Below are 14,284 nucleotides of genomic sequence, written 5' to 3'. Positions count from 1 at the left end.
CAGCAAGGATTACAACAGGTAAGTCCACCTCTCCTTTCCACCAGAACGTCAATGAAGCCATTGCACAACACAGAAGATGCTGCCCCCTTTCCAACTTTCCATTTTTCTTCTCTGCCTTCCTTTCACTCTTACTCCAGAATTATTTTCTCTGGGCCATCTGCAAATTCAGTCGTTTTAAAAAATGTGATGGTATGTTTGCTTGGATTCTGGTAGTGACATATAGGCATAAAAAAAAATCCTTTTGGTAGTGAGAATAACCATTCCTTTATTCATCTGCTTTATGTCAGTAAACCTGCACATTGCAAGTGCTTTCAAAGCATGATACATACAACATCACTGCCCTTTATTGATAAATGGGATATCAGCAGCTTGTTCTTGTGCATATCTGGCAGAAACATGATGTGCTACCGTAATCATTCTAATACCAAGAATCTACTGTATTAGTACAGTACTGAGCACTTGCTCATCTGCACGGTGTTGATGTTTAGTCCACAAAGTGTCCGCAGTCTTTCTTCCTGTCAATCTCATCTTTGCGATTCTCAAACCCATCAATCCAGTAACCCAGGGTCACTGATATCAATGGCGCCCCAGACCTCGAGCGTAACAATGAAAAAGGGGGATAAAGCAGGCAGCTAGGTATCACCCCTTGAAGCCAGGTCCCAAAGGTTAACTGTCAGAATCAAGGCCACCATCTCCTCTCCCTGTTCTAAAACACCAGACAAGAGAAGGAGTCTCCCCAGATGCCCTGCCAGGCCCTCTCTCCAGCCAAGTCCACACCTACCTCTCGTCTCCCGGGTCCTCAACAAAAAAAATCTCCGGCACTCCCGGGAGGATTGGAGGGGCAGAGAGCCCGCCCCTCCCCCTCCAGCCCGTTGAGCCGCACCCTACGTCTTCTGCCAGGCTGCGAGCCCTCCCCGCTTCGCCCCCACCGCTCACCGGCCCGCGCGGCGCGGCTAAAGAGCCCACACACCGGCCGCCGCCGTCCCTCCGTGCGCCGGCAAGATAGGACTCTCCGCCGCAAAGCCGAGTTGAGAACAAAAGATGGAACCCCAGCCCCTCTCCGCAAACACGTTTGAATTTCCCCGCCGCGGCCGCCGCGGCCGCCTATTGGCCAGTACTAGCCACGTGGAGGCGTCTGCCGTGATTGGTTCCTGTGCCCTGGCACCGCCCCTTCTCCTGCGGCCCAGGAGCCCAGCCCGGCGGGGTCTTCCGGTCTGACTCTGCCTACTCGGCGCTGGGAGTCAGAGAAGTGCTGGCAGTTGGCGGGTGTGCCCGGGGCGCCGGCAGCCTGGCTTTCCTGCACCTTCCCGTTTAACAAGGCCATAGTTTTGCCCGAGAGGTAGCCACTCCCGGGCAGAGTGACCCGGTGAAAGGAAAATAGGAGTGCAGACGCTGCTCCCAGCATCAGGACCTAAAAGGGGCCGTGTCAGTCGGCCCTTCCCCGCCACCGCCCCCTCACTCCTCGGTTCTTCAGGCTCCTCGCTGCCCGACTTAGGGAGGATGCGGCAAGGAAGGATCGTTCACAGCGCCAGCTCAAGAATCTCAGTGCTTTTTGTCCTTGAGCTTCCACTAGCCTTAGTTCTTCCACTAGACTTGAATGACCGTATGCCTCGTCTTCAAGCCAAGGCCCTCCCCTTTGTCAGAATTCTGCGCGGAACTCACACGCCCATCACGATTGCTATTTCTGAACTCGCCGTGTCAGCCCCCCTCCCTCCGAGCCTGTCCCACTTTAGAGCTCGAGTGCCCTTGGGGGAAGGGCACCTCCCCGGTAATCTACGCGAGGGCGAGGCTCTGCGGCTAAGTGGCTTTGTGGTCCAAGGCAATGCTTCTCTTCATCTGCGAAACGAGATGCCTGTTGTACCAGCACTATGACATATGCTCTATGGCAAGACGGGTTGGTTGGTTTTGTGTACGTGTAGGAAGCTAACTGCAGCTGTCACTTGTTAACTCCAAAGCTGTCCTTAGAACCCTCGCATTCCCAGCTCTGACTAGCCACCCGGCCAGCCTGAAAGCCCCTCCTCACCGAATACATCTTTCCATACCTTCTGGCTCTGTATTTTTGCTTCAGCACAGCAAAATGATTTGCTATACCTGGTTGCCTAATCACTACCTTTGCATCATTGAGCCTAACACTGCTTTTAATTGGAGGAATATACTATTCCACCAATTCTTGTTGATCTCTTTGGGGCCTGATCTCAAAACTTGCATTTTCCTGAAAATTCTGCTACTAACTCTTCTTTCTGTACACTCACTCCTCTGGTGAGCTCCTCCAATCTTACTTTTTCCTTTTTTTTTTTTGGCCACACTCTGTGGCATGCGGAACTTCCCTCACCAGAGATCGAACCTGTGCCCCCTGCATTGGAAGCAGGGGAGTCTTAACCACTGGACCACCAGGGAAGTCCTCAAATCTTACCTTTAAAATATCATCAGTGCGGACTTCCCTGGTGGTCCAGAGGTTAAGAATCTGCCTTCCAATGCAGGGGATGTGGGTTCGATCCCTGGTCAGGAAGCTAAGATCCCACAGGCTGCGGGGCAACTAAGCCTGTGTGCCATAAGCGCACCACAGCTGGAGAGCTGGGAGGCCCCGACGAAAGATCCCACGTGCCACAACCAAGACCCGACGCAGCCAAAAATAAATAAATAAATAAATATTTTATAAAATAAAGTACTGTCTATGTGTTAATGATTCCCAAATGTATAACCCCAGCAGAACTCTCTCTCCTGAACCCCAGACTCAAATATCCACTGTCTACTTAACATCTCCACGTAAATGTCTCATAGGTGTTTTAAACTCAAAATGTTCAAAACAGTCCCTGATCTCCCCACTCCCAACCTACTTCCTACAAAATCTGCTCCGTAAAAGACATTCCTTGTTCCATTTTTTTAAAATAAGTATTAACACATTTTTTTTTTAAGTTTTTAATTATTTATTTATTTATTTATGGCTGTGTTGGGTCTTCGTTTCTGTGCGAGGGCTTTCTCTAGTTGCGGCAAGCGGGGGCCACTCTTGATCGCGGTGCGCGGGCCGCTCACTATCGCGGCCTCTCTTGTTGCGGAGCACAGGCTCCAGACGCGCAGGCTCAGTAGTTGTGGCTCACGGGCCTAGTTGCTCCGTGGCATGTGGGATCTTCCCAGACCAGGGCTCGAACCCGTGTGCCCTGCACTGGCAGGCAGATTCTCAACCGCTGCGCCACTAGGGAAGCCCTGTTCCATTTTTAAGCCTAAAACCTTGGCGTCATTCCTGACCCCACAGCTAATCCACAAGCAGATTGTGTCAGGTCTAACAAGGTAGTCCTGGAATCCTACCACCTTTCTCCACCTCCACTGCTACTGCCCTAGTACCGGGCACCTTCCTCACTCACCTGGGTTATTGCAGTGCCTCCTGGCTGGTCTCTTTGCTTCTGCCCTCACCTCAATTTGTTCTCCAGCACAGCAGAGTAATCTTCAATGAGATCATGTCACTCCTTTGCTCAAAACCTTTCAGAGCTCAGAATAAAAGTCAAAAGTCCTTACAGCGGTCTAGAGCTGCAGTATTTAATATGGTAGCTATTAGCCACAAAGGGCAATCGCGCACTTGAACTGTGGCTACTGCAACTGAATAACTGAATTTCTTAATTAATTAATTTAAATTTAAAAACTGATACTCAGTGCAATTCTTGGAAGAATTTTAAGTATATTGGAACAACCGGAGAATGTGAATCTACTTTTTCAACTGTAAATTTTGTGAGCTCTAAATGCAGATGAAGTACTTCCAATGAAAGTGTCTGAGTTTAATTTGTGTTGTAAGTATACACACTAGATTCTAAAGATTTAGTATGAAAAAATAATGTAAAATACATTATTGATAATTTTTAAAATATTGATCAGTTTTAAATGATGTTTTGATATATAGTGTTAAAATATATTATTAAAATTAATATCCCCAGTCACAGACCAGAGGAGACTAAGACTTGCAAATAAAAGCAAGGTGGTATCATGGATTGGATCCTGGAACAAAAAGTGGACATTAATGGAAAAACTGATGAAATCCAAGTAATAAGTAATTGGGGTTTAGTTAATAGTGATGTACCAGCGTTAGTTTCTTAATTTTGACAAAGGTACCACAGTATATACGATCTTAATAGTAGGGAAGTTGAGAGAAGAATGCACATCAACTCCCTGCACTTTTGCAACACTTGTGTAATCAAAAATTACAACAAAATAAAAAATTTCTTAAAATTTGGAATTTTCAAAGGAAAGGTAGGAGAACTAAAGAATGTATTTGAAGGAAATATGGCCAAAAATTGTCCAAATATGGTAAAAGCTATAAACCAACAGACTGAAGAAGCTCAATGAACCCCAAGCACAAGAAACTTTCCAAAAATTATGTAGGCACATAATTAAATTGCTCAAAACTGGTGATACATATATACAATGGAATACTACTCAGCCATAAAAAGAAACGAAAGTGAGTTATTTGTAGTGAGTTGGATGGACCTAGAGTCTGTCATACAGAGTGAAGTAAGTCAGAAAGAGAAAAACAAATACCGTATGATAACACATATATATGGAATCTTAAAAAAAAAAAGAAATGGTTCTGAAGAGCCTAGGGGCAGGACAGGAATAAAGACGCAGACATAGAGAATGGACTTGAGGAAATGGGGAGGGGGAAGGGTAAGCTGGGACGAAGTGAGAGAGTGGCATGGACATATATACACTACCAAATATAAAATAGATAGCTAGTGGGAAGCAGCCGCATAGCACAGGGAGATCAGCTCGGTGCTTTGTGACCACCTATAAGGGTGGGATAGGGAGGATGGGAGGGAGATGCAAGAGAGAGGAGATATGGGGATATATGTATATGTATAGCTGATTCAGTTTGTTATAAAGCAGAAACTAACACACCATTGTAAAGCAATTATACTCCAATAAAGATGTTAAAAAAAAAAACAACTGGTGATAAAGTCTAAAAAAGCAACCAGGTTAAAAAGACAAATTACATAAAGAGGAAGCATCATAAGGCTAACAGAAGACTTCTTATCAGAAACAACGTAAGCCCAGAGACAGTGGGGCAATATCTTTAAGATCAGGCATACCTGAGAGATATTGCAGATTTGGTTCCACACCACTGCCATAAAGCAAATATTGCAATAATGCAAGTCACATAATTTTTTTGGTCCCCAGTGCATATAAAACACATATATGTTTACACTATATTATAATCTATTAAATGTGGAATAGCATTAGGTCTAAAAAACAATATACATCCCTTAATTAAAAATACTTTATTGGTAAGAAATGCTAACGATCATCTGGTACTTCAGCAAGTTGTAATCTTTTCGCTGGTGGAGGGTCTTGCTTCTATGTTGATGACTGCTGACTGAGCAGGGTGCTTCAGGTTGCTGAAGACTGGGGTGACTATGGCAGTTTCTTAAAATAAGACAAGCAAGTTTGCTGCATCAATTGACTCTTCCTTTCCCGAATGTTTCTCTGTTCTCTGCATTCTCTGCATGCATTGCTGTTTGACAGCATTTTGCCCACAGCAGAACTTCTTTCAGAATTGAAGTATCTTCTCAAGCCCTGCAGCTGCCGTTTCAAACAAGCGTATGTAATATACTCGATACTCTGTTGTCATTTCAACAATCTTCACAGCATCTTCCCCAGAAGTAGATTCCATCTCAAGAAACCACTTTCTTTGCTCACCCATAAGAAGCAAGTCTTCATCCACTCAAGTTTTATCCTGAAGCTGCAGTAATTCTGCCACATCTTCAGGCTCCACTTCTAATTCTAGTTCTCTTAGTATTTCTACCACATCTGCAGTTACTTCTTCCAGTGAAGTCTTGAATCTCTCAAAGTCATCCATGAGGGTTGGAATCAACTTCCAAATTCCTGTTAATGTTGATATTTTGACCTCTTCCCCAGAACCATGAATGTTCTTTATGAAATCTAGAATCATGAATCCTTTCCAGAAAGTTTTCAATTTACTTTGCCCAGATCCATCAGAGGAATCACTATCTATGGTAACTATAACCTTATGAAATGTATTTCTTTTTTATTTTGTTTTTTTTTTTGAAATGTATTTCTTAAATAAGAAGACTTGAGCTTCTAAATGATTCCTTGATTCATGGGCTGCAGAATGGATGTTGTGTTAGCAGGCATGAAAACAACATTAATCTCATTGAACATCTCCATCAGAGCTCTTGGGTGACCAGGTGCATTGTCAATGAGCAGTAATATTTTGAAAGGAAACTTTTTTCCTGAGTAGTAGATCTCAACTGTGGCTTTAAGATATTCAGTAAATCACATTGTAAACAGATGTACTGTCAGCCAGACTTTGCTGGTCAATATATAGAGTAGGGGCAGAGTAGATTTAACATGATTCTTAAGGGCCCTAGGATTTCCAGAATGGTAAGTGAGCATTGGCTTCAACTTAAAGTCACAAGCTTCATCAGCCCCTAACAAGAGAGTCAGCCTGTGCTCTGAAGCTTTGAAGCCAGGCATTGACTTTTCCTCTCTAGCTATAAAAGTCCTAAATAGCATCTTCTTCCAATAGAACACTTTCATTTACATTGAATATCTGTTGTTTAATGTAGCCACCTCTATTCATTATCTTAGCTAGATCTTCTGGATAACTTGTTGCAGGTTCTACATCAGCACTTGCTGCTTCTCTTTGTACTCTGTTATTATGGAGACAGCTTCTTTCCTTAAACCCTATGAACCAACCTCTGCTAGCTTCAAATTTTTGTTCTGCAGCTTCCTCACTTCTCTCAGCCTTCACAGAATTGAAATGATTAGGGCCTTGCTCTGGACTAGGCTTTGGCTTAAGGGTATGTTGTGGCTGGTTTGATCTTCTTTCCAGACCACTAAAACTTTCTCTGTATTGGCAATAAGACAGTTTTGCTTTCTTTTATTCATGTGTTCACTAGAGCAGCACATTTAATTTCCTTCAAGAACTTTTCCTGGACTTCCCTGGTAGCGCGGTGGTTAAGAATCCGCCTGCCAATGCAGGGGACACAGGTTCAAGCCCTGGTCCGGGAAGATCCCACACGCCGCGGAGCAGCTAAGCCCATGAGCCACAACTACTGAGCCCGTGTGCCACAACTACTGAAGCCCACGCACCTAGAGCCCGTGCTCCACAACGAGAGAAGCCACCGCAATGAGAAGCCCGCACACCGCAACGAGTAGCCCCCTCTGGCCACAACTAGAGAAAGCCTGCACACAGCAACAAAGACCAAACACAGCCAAAAATAAATAAATTAAATAAATAAATTTTTTTTAAAAAAAAAAAGAACTTTTCCTTTGCTTTCACAACTTGGCTAACTCTTTGGTGCCAGAGGCCTAGCTTTTGGCCTATCTCTGCTTTTGACATGCCCTCCTCGCTAAGTTTAACCATTTCTCACTTCTGATTTAAAGTGAGAGACAACCAATTTTTCCTTTCACTTGAACACTCAAGAGGCCATTGTAGAATTACTAATTGCCCTAATATCAATATTGTTGTGCCTCAGGGAATAGGGAGGTCCGAGGAGGAGCGGGAGAGAGATGGGGGAATTGCTGGTTGGGGGAGCACTCAGAACACACACATTTATCAATTAAATTTGCTATCTTGTATGGGTGTGGTTGGTGGCACCCCCCAAACTAGTACAATAGTAACATCAAAGATCACTGATCACCACAACAAATAATAATGAGAAATTTTTTAAATATTGTGAGAATTACCAAAATGTGGCACAGAGAGGTGAAGCCAGCAAATTCTGTTGGAATAATAGTGTCAATAGACTTTCTCGAAGCAGGGTTGCCACATACCTTTAATTTGTTAAAAAAAAAAAACCCAAAAAACAAAAAAATGCAATATCTGCGAAGCACAAGAAAATGAGGTATGCCTGTACTAAAGAGGGAAAAGATGATCAACCCACAGTTATATATGCTCAGAATATTTTTTTCACTATGAAGGAAAAATAAAGATGTTTTCAGACATCCAAAAGTTGAAAGAATTAATCACAAGTAGAATTGTAATACTACAAGAAATATTAAAAGAAGTCCTTCAGGCTGAAAAAATTCTGAATCTACGTAAAAGAACAAAAAACACTGAAGGTGGTAAATATAAGTACATATAAAAGACATTTTTCTTATTTTAAAAATCTTTTAAAAATATAACAAAGCAAAAAATAAGAACAATCTGTTGTTAGGTTTATACAAAAGTAAAACATATGACACTAGCAGCACTAAGGCCAGGAGGAGGGAAGGTTTTTTGTTTAATGTTTTTCTACTTCATGTCAAGTGGTATAATATCACTTGTGATAAGTTAAAGATGCATTCTATAAACCTCCATTGTCTGCTACTGTAGCTATTAGCCACAAGAAGCTCTTGAGCACTTGCAATGTGACTAATCTGAAAGGAAATATCCTACAAGTGTAAAATGCACATCAGATTTTAGACATAGTGGGAAAAATAATATAAAATTTCTCATTAATATTTTAATACTGTTATAGGTTGAAATGATAATTTGGGTGTATTGTATTAAATTTTAAAAGTATTAAAATTAATTTCATCTGTTCCTTTTAACTTTGTTTAACATGGCTATTACAAAAATTGTAAATTATATATGTGGCTCACATTTTATATCTATCAGATAGTGTTGCTAGAAACTCTAAAGCAGTAAAAAAAAGAAGAAAAAAAAACCCTCTAAAATCAGTAAAAAGCTGAAAACCAAACAAAATTAAACAACCAAACAAATAAAAACAAAAAGTTATGGCTAATCAGTGAACAAAAGAGGGAAAATGAAAATATTCAATTAATCAAAAATGAAGCAGAAAATCAGGAAAGAAAAAAAAGATCAAAAAAAGAGAAAATAGGGCTTCCTGGTGGTGCAGTGGTTAGGAATCCCCCTGCCAATGTGGGGGGCATGGGTTCGAGCCCTGGGCCGGGAAGATCCCACATGCCACGGAGCAACTGGGCCCGTGAGCCACAGCTACTGAGCCTGTGCTCTAGAGCTGGTGAGCCACAACTACTGAGCCTGCCCTCTAGAGCCCACAAGCCACAACTACTAAAGCCAGTGTGCCTGGAGGCCATGCTCCGCAACAAGAGAAGCCTCCGCAACTAGAGAAAGCCGGCACACCGCAGCGAGGAGTAGCCCCTGCTCGCCGCAACTGGAGAGGGCTGGCGCGCAGCAACAAAGACCCAATGCAGCCAAAAATAAATAAATAAAACAAATAAATTTATATTAAAAAAAAAGAGAAAATAGTAGAATTAAATCCACTAAATCAACAATCACATTAAGTGTACATGATCAAAACATCCACTGAAAAGGGTAGAGATTTTCATATTGAATTAAGAAGCAAATCCCAACTATCTGCTGCCTATAATAAACCCACTCTAAATATGAAGACACAAGTAGGATAAAAGTAAAAAATGTAAAATGATATAACATGCCAACACTGCTAAATACAGAACCAGAAAGACCTAACTTGGTAGAGATCTATAAAAACAGACTTAAGCATTTTTGATCATCAAGATCTCTGATCATCTACGTCTTTGATCTCTGATCTAAGATATGTTTTAGTGTCCTCAGACATGGATCCAGAGTAGAAACTTACTAAAAGTGAGTACATCTGCTGGAAGCCTAGATCAAATGTTTTCAAGGCCAGCCCCAGATTCTACATCCCAAGTAAATATTTGGACAGCTGTGAAAATAGGCACTGCTTCTCTCTGATGGTCAAGGGTCATTTTTAACACATATCATAGCAATGGATTGAATACAATTATCTATTAAAACAGGCGTAGATAGTTCAGAGTCACTAGCAACTAAAATGTGTCTGCTAAAACTTCAGAATGGAGAAATGGAATTTAATTGGAATAACTTGCCTCACCATTGGAATAAGTAATCTAACTACCCAACACCACCATCATTCACCGTGACCTCAGGTCACTGATCTGGAGAGGAGAAGAGAAAGTAAATCAAGAAAAGAGAAAGGAAAATAAAGGTGAAAGCTGCTCTCCTATGATTTACTCTGTTAAGAGCTAAGATGATATCCCTTCTTGGTTTACCTAAAGTGATCAAAATTTCAGATGAACCAAATAAACATAATGAAAAGAAGAGGGTAGAGATGTGTATTAGTCAGCTTGGGCTGCTGTAACAAAATACTGGGTAGTTTAAACAAGAGAAACTTATTTTCTCATGCTTCTGGAGGCTGGAAATTCAAGATCAAGATGCCAGCATTTGATATTTGATGATTTGGAGTTTGATGGAGGGGAAAAGCCTTGCCCACTAGGCTTGTGGCGGGAGTGGCAGCCTGACGATCTCTGAATGGATCATTTTTCTCTTTTCTTCAAGGATAACACATGTTCATAACTGAAAAGCTCTATTTTTTTGTCCTGTGGAATCCTGGAAGTCTGACAGTCTTCCCTCATTCTATCCCGTTTTCTCTGTCTCTGCCTCAGCTGGCAGTGTTTCTGCTGGTATAATCTCATCCTTATTCCTAGCTTCAACTGAGACGGCTGATTAAATCTGTGGGTAATCTTTATTTGAAATGATTGTCCAGCTATAAGCATGGTGTTCTCTCAGGATATGCTTTCTCATTCTTTGCAGTATGGATAGGCTGAGAATTTCCCAAATCTTCAAGTTCTGATTACTTTTTTGCTAACACTTCCCTCAATTTATCTCTCTCCTCTTGCATTTTACTATAAGCAATAAGGAGAAAGCAGGCTGTACCTTCACCTTCAAAACTTGCTTAGAAATCTCCTCTGCTAGGTATCCAAGGTCGTCCCTTGCAAGTTCTACCTTTCACAAGACACTAGAACACAGTTCGGCCAAGTTCCTTGTCATTTTATAACAAGGATAATCTTTCCTCCAGTTTCCAATAACATGTTCCTCATTTCTGTCTAAGATCTCACCAGAAACACCTGTAATGTCCTTTTTTCTACCAACATTCTGTTCCTTGTGATGTATGTATTCTCAAAGATAATAAAAGCTTCCTCTGACAATTAACAGTTCCTTCCATTTCTCTCTCTTCTTGCATTTAACTGTAAGCAATAAGGAGAAACCAAGCTGCATCTTCACCTCCTTCAATCTCTGATTGTTTCCTCTTTGCTTTCTGAGCTCTCACCACAATCACCTCTAATATCCATAATTCTATCAACAGCCCCTTCAAGCAATTTAGGATTTTTCTAGCATGCACCTCAAAACTCTTCTAGCCTTGACCCATCAAAGCCATTTCTGCATTTTTTTGTATTTGCTACACCAGCATCCTACTTCACGGTACTAAAATCTGAATTAATCTGCTTGGGCTGTCATAACAAAATACTACTGACTGAGTGGCTTAAACAACAGAAATTTATTTTCTCACAGTTCTGGAGGCTGAAAGTCAGAGATCAAGGTACCAGGGTTGGTTTCTGGGGAGGCCTCTCTCCTCGGCTTGTAGATGGCACTATCTCAGTGTGTCCTTACATGGTCTTTTCTCTGCGTGCAGGTGGGAAAAGTGAGAGAAAGATCTCTGCAAGCCTCTTCTCTTCTTATAAGGACAAATCACATCAGGGGTTAGGATTTCAACTTACGAATTGGGTGGGGGGACACACACCTTCAGTCCATAATGATTGTCATACATATACATCAGTATATAAGGTGACTAATATAGTTATAAATAAATAAATGAATAAATAAATAAGACAATGTAAGCATATATATGTATACACACAAATATATATTTCTTTAATGGTGGTTGAATGGATGAAAGCAAAATAAACACAAATGATTCATCTCATCCAGAAGCCCCGAATATTTTGAAAATATTTAGAGGCTATTTTGAAGATGGACGTGCTGTTCCATGTTTTAGCCTAATTGCCCTTCCGTTTCTTTGAAAAATGCACATTTCTCCAATATTTCTGAGAGTCCCTTGAGTTTTGCACATGTGTTTATGTACTAGAACATGCAGCTACTACATAAGATTGTAATCGTCTTCCTTTATCTGCTTAAACCACCCTTCTCGGGGTCCTATGTGGTTTGCAGGACATCTCTGCCATTTTCCCTAGCCATTAGCATGACTATTACTGAGATTCTATTAGACCAAAGGTTGTATGTGTATGTTTGCCAAATTCCTCAACATAGGGCTGTTCTCACCTGAAAGGTAGGCCAGTGGAAATCTGACCTCCATGAACCTCTTGGAAGAGGCAGTTGCTAGATAGTCTTGGTATGGAAGTCCTTCAGCAGAGAGGAGGAAACAAAAGCCCCCCCTGTCCCCCCAACCAGTGTCTCAGGGAGTGTCCTATCTTATGGCCCCAGGAATAGACAGGAACTGATATATTTGAGTCAATGCAGAGGCATCACATATTAGGGTAAAGAGTGAGCTTGGTTTTGGGTCACTGAGTAGTGCCACTTGACAATTTCCCAGGACCATCTCTAAAGAATTTGTTTCTTGGGAACTGGGGGAGAGTGCTGTTAGAAAATAGAAATGAAATATCTCAGCACACGTTACTGCAATTTCGCAGATCATGACAGTCCCCTGCTTACAACATTCCTGGCTTTCCTAGGCTCTCAGACGGGAAGCCGTGCTCCTTACCAAAGCCTCGAAGGCCCTGCGTGACTTGACCCTTTCTGATTCTCCAAGCCCATCTCATCCCACTCTTTCTCCTTTCCTACTAAGCTCTAGCTCACTGGCTTCTTCTTAGTTCCTTGAAGACACTGAACTATTTCCTGCCTAAGGGCCCTATTTTTTATTGTTGCTTCTGCCTAGAACATGCACCTGCAGATCTTCAGAGGTTGACTCCTTTCCGTCTTTCAGGTCCCTGTTCAGACATCATCTCTTCAATAGGCCTTTCAGTTTTTCTTCATCACATCGCCATGCTTTTTCTTTTCACAGTACTCATCGCTATCTGTAGTTATCCTGTTCAATTATTTATCTTTGTGTTTATTATGTCTCCTCCTACCAAGTAAGCACCTTGAGACTAAGATCCTTCCTTGCTTACTTGTTCATAGTTGTGCCAAAAACACTGAAAGGTATCTAGCATTTTGTAGGCAGTTATTAAAAATTCTGAATGAACAAATGAATAAATCTGTTCATGCGTCTCACTCACCAGGCTCTGCGGTCTTTAAGAATTGGACCAAAATATGTCTTGCTCACTGCTATATTTTCACATGCCAAAGATTTAATAAAGAATATGTGCTGGGGGCTTCCCTGGTGGCGCAGTGGTTGAGAATCTGCCTGCCAATGCAGGGGACACGGGCTCGAGCCCTGGTCCAGGAAGATCCCACATGTCGTAGAGCAACTAAGCCCGTGTGCCACAACTACTGAGCCTGTGTGCCACAACTCCTGAAGCCCACACACCTAGAGCCCGTGCTCCGCAACAAGAGAAGCCACCGCAATGAGAAGCCCATGCACTGCAACGAAGAGTAGCCCCCGCTCGCCACACTAGAGAAAGCCCGCGTGCAGCAACGAAGACCCAACGCAGCCAAAAATAAATAAATAAATAAATTTATTAAAAAAAAAAACCAAAGTGGCTAAACCATTCTGACCAGATAGTAGTTCTCTATAGCAGCATCTTCCATCTGTGGGTACATGAGCCTGCGTCTAGCTCTGAAGGGAACTCTTCAGCTGGTAGGTGCGTTCAGGGTCACCTGAAAATGACTCAGATTTCAGGTCTTATCACCCTTAGCTGCATAATGCTGGTCCTCGGGTCCTGAGCTATTCCCTTTGGCATTTCTGAAAGTCACAGGGATTGCCTTACTTGTGATAAAGTAAACAAAGAAGCAAATCTAGCCTTACTGGAGAACACATTTCTCATTCAAGTGTCACCATTGCTCTCCAAGATCCTGTCCCTCCAAGCATCTCATTCTTTAGCAAACCCTGTGCCTACTCCATTGAGCACAAAGGACTCTGCCACACTCTGTGAGGTGTAGTTTGCAGCACCAAAACTTGGTGATCTGTGGCCAGTTGGGGTTACCTGTCTCCCCTTTGTAACTTTCAATATGAGGTGTCAAAAACAATGCAGTATGTGTGTGTGTGTGCCTTCCTTTTTTTGAAGTGTTCAGTGAACGTTCTTTCAGTTTTTACTTATGACCCTCACTTGGCCTAGGACCCAGACCTGAATGTATGGGACTGGGCTGGGAACAGATGTGACAGTCACAAAGCTATACCCACTCAGAATCTTTCTCCTCTAAAGATTAAGCTCGTGTGCTTCCCTCCTTCTGCCCTTTGATGAGTTCTCTCCCAGGAGATTCTATAACACCCCTTCAATTAGACTTTGGTCCAAGTATCTCACAATTTACCCCAAATACCTGTAGTTCAAGCAGGAGACAAAGCTCACACTCTTTCCC

At 42.2% G+C, this 14,284-nt stretch overlaps 1 protein-coding gene across 8 annotated transcripts in view; it reads right to left on the bottom strand.

Moving 5' to 3' along the window:
• The window catches only part of TTK (TTK protein kinase), an 88,112-nt gene that overhangs the window by 41,848 nt on the left and 31,980 nt on the right, over positions 1-14,284 (bottom strand). For 2 of the 8 annotated variants that reach the window (XM_082405067.1, XM_082405069.1), the window contains exon 1: positions 937-1,082. The exons of 4 other annotated variants lie outside the window; for them this stretch is intronic. The gene's annotated coding sequence lies outside the window, so the exon portion shown is untranslated. Of the gene's footprint in view, positions 1-781; positions 911-936; positions 1,085-14,284 lie in introns of those variants that run through there. 2 more of the 8 variants (XM_082405070.1, XM_082405068.1) reach the window with 2 other exon arrangements.

The sequence above is a fragment of the Balaenoptera borealis genome, assembly GCF_965194805.1.
Source record: "Balaenoptera borealis genome assembly, chromosome: 9".
Lineage (NCBI taxonomy): Eukaryota > Metazoa > Chordata > Mammalia > Artiodactyla > Balaenopteridae > Balaenoptera > Balaenoptera borealis.
The sequence above is the reverse complement of the archived record's forward strand: the minus strand, read 5'-3'. Positions and strand labels throughout refer to the sequence as shown.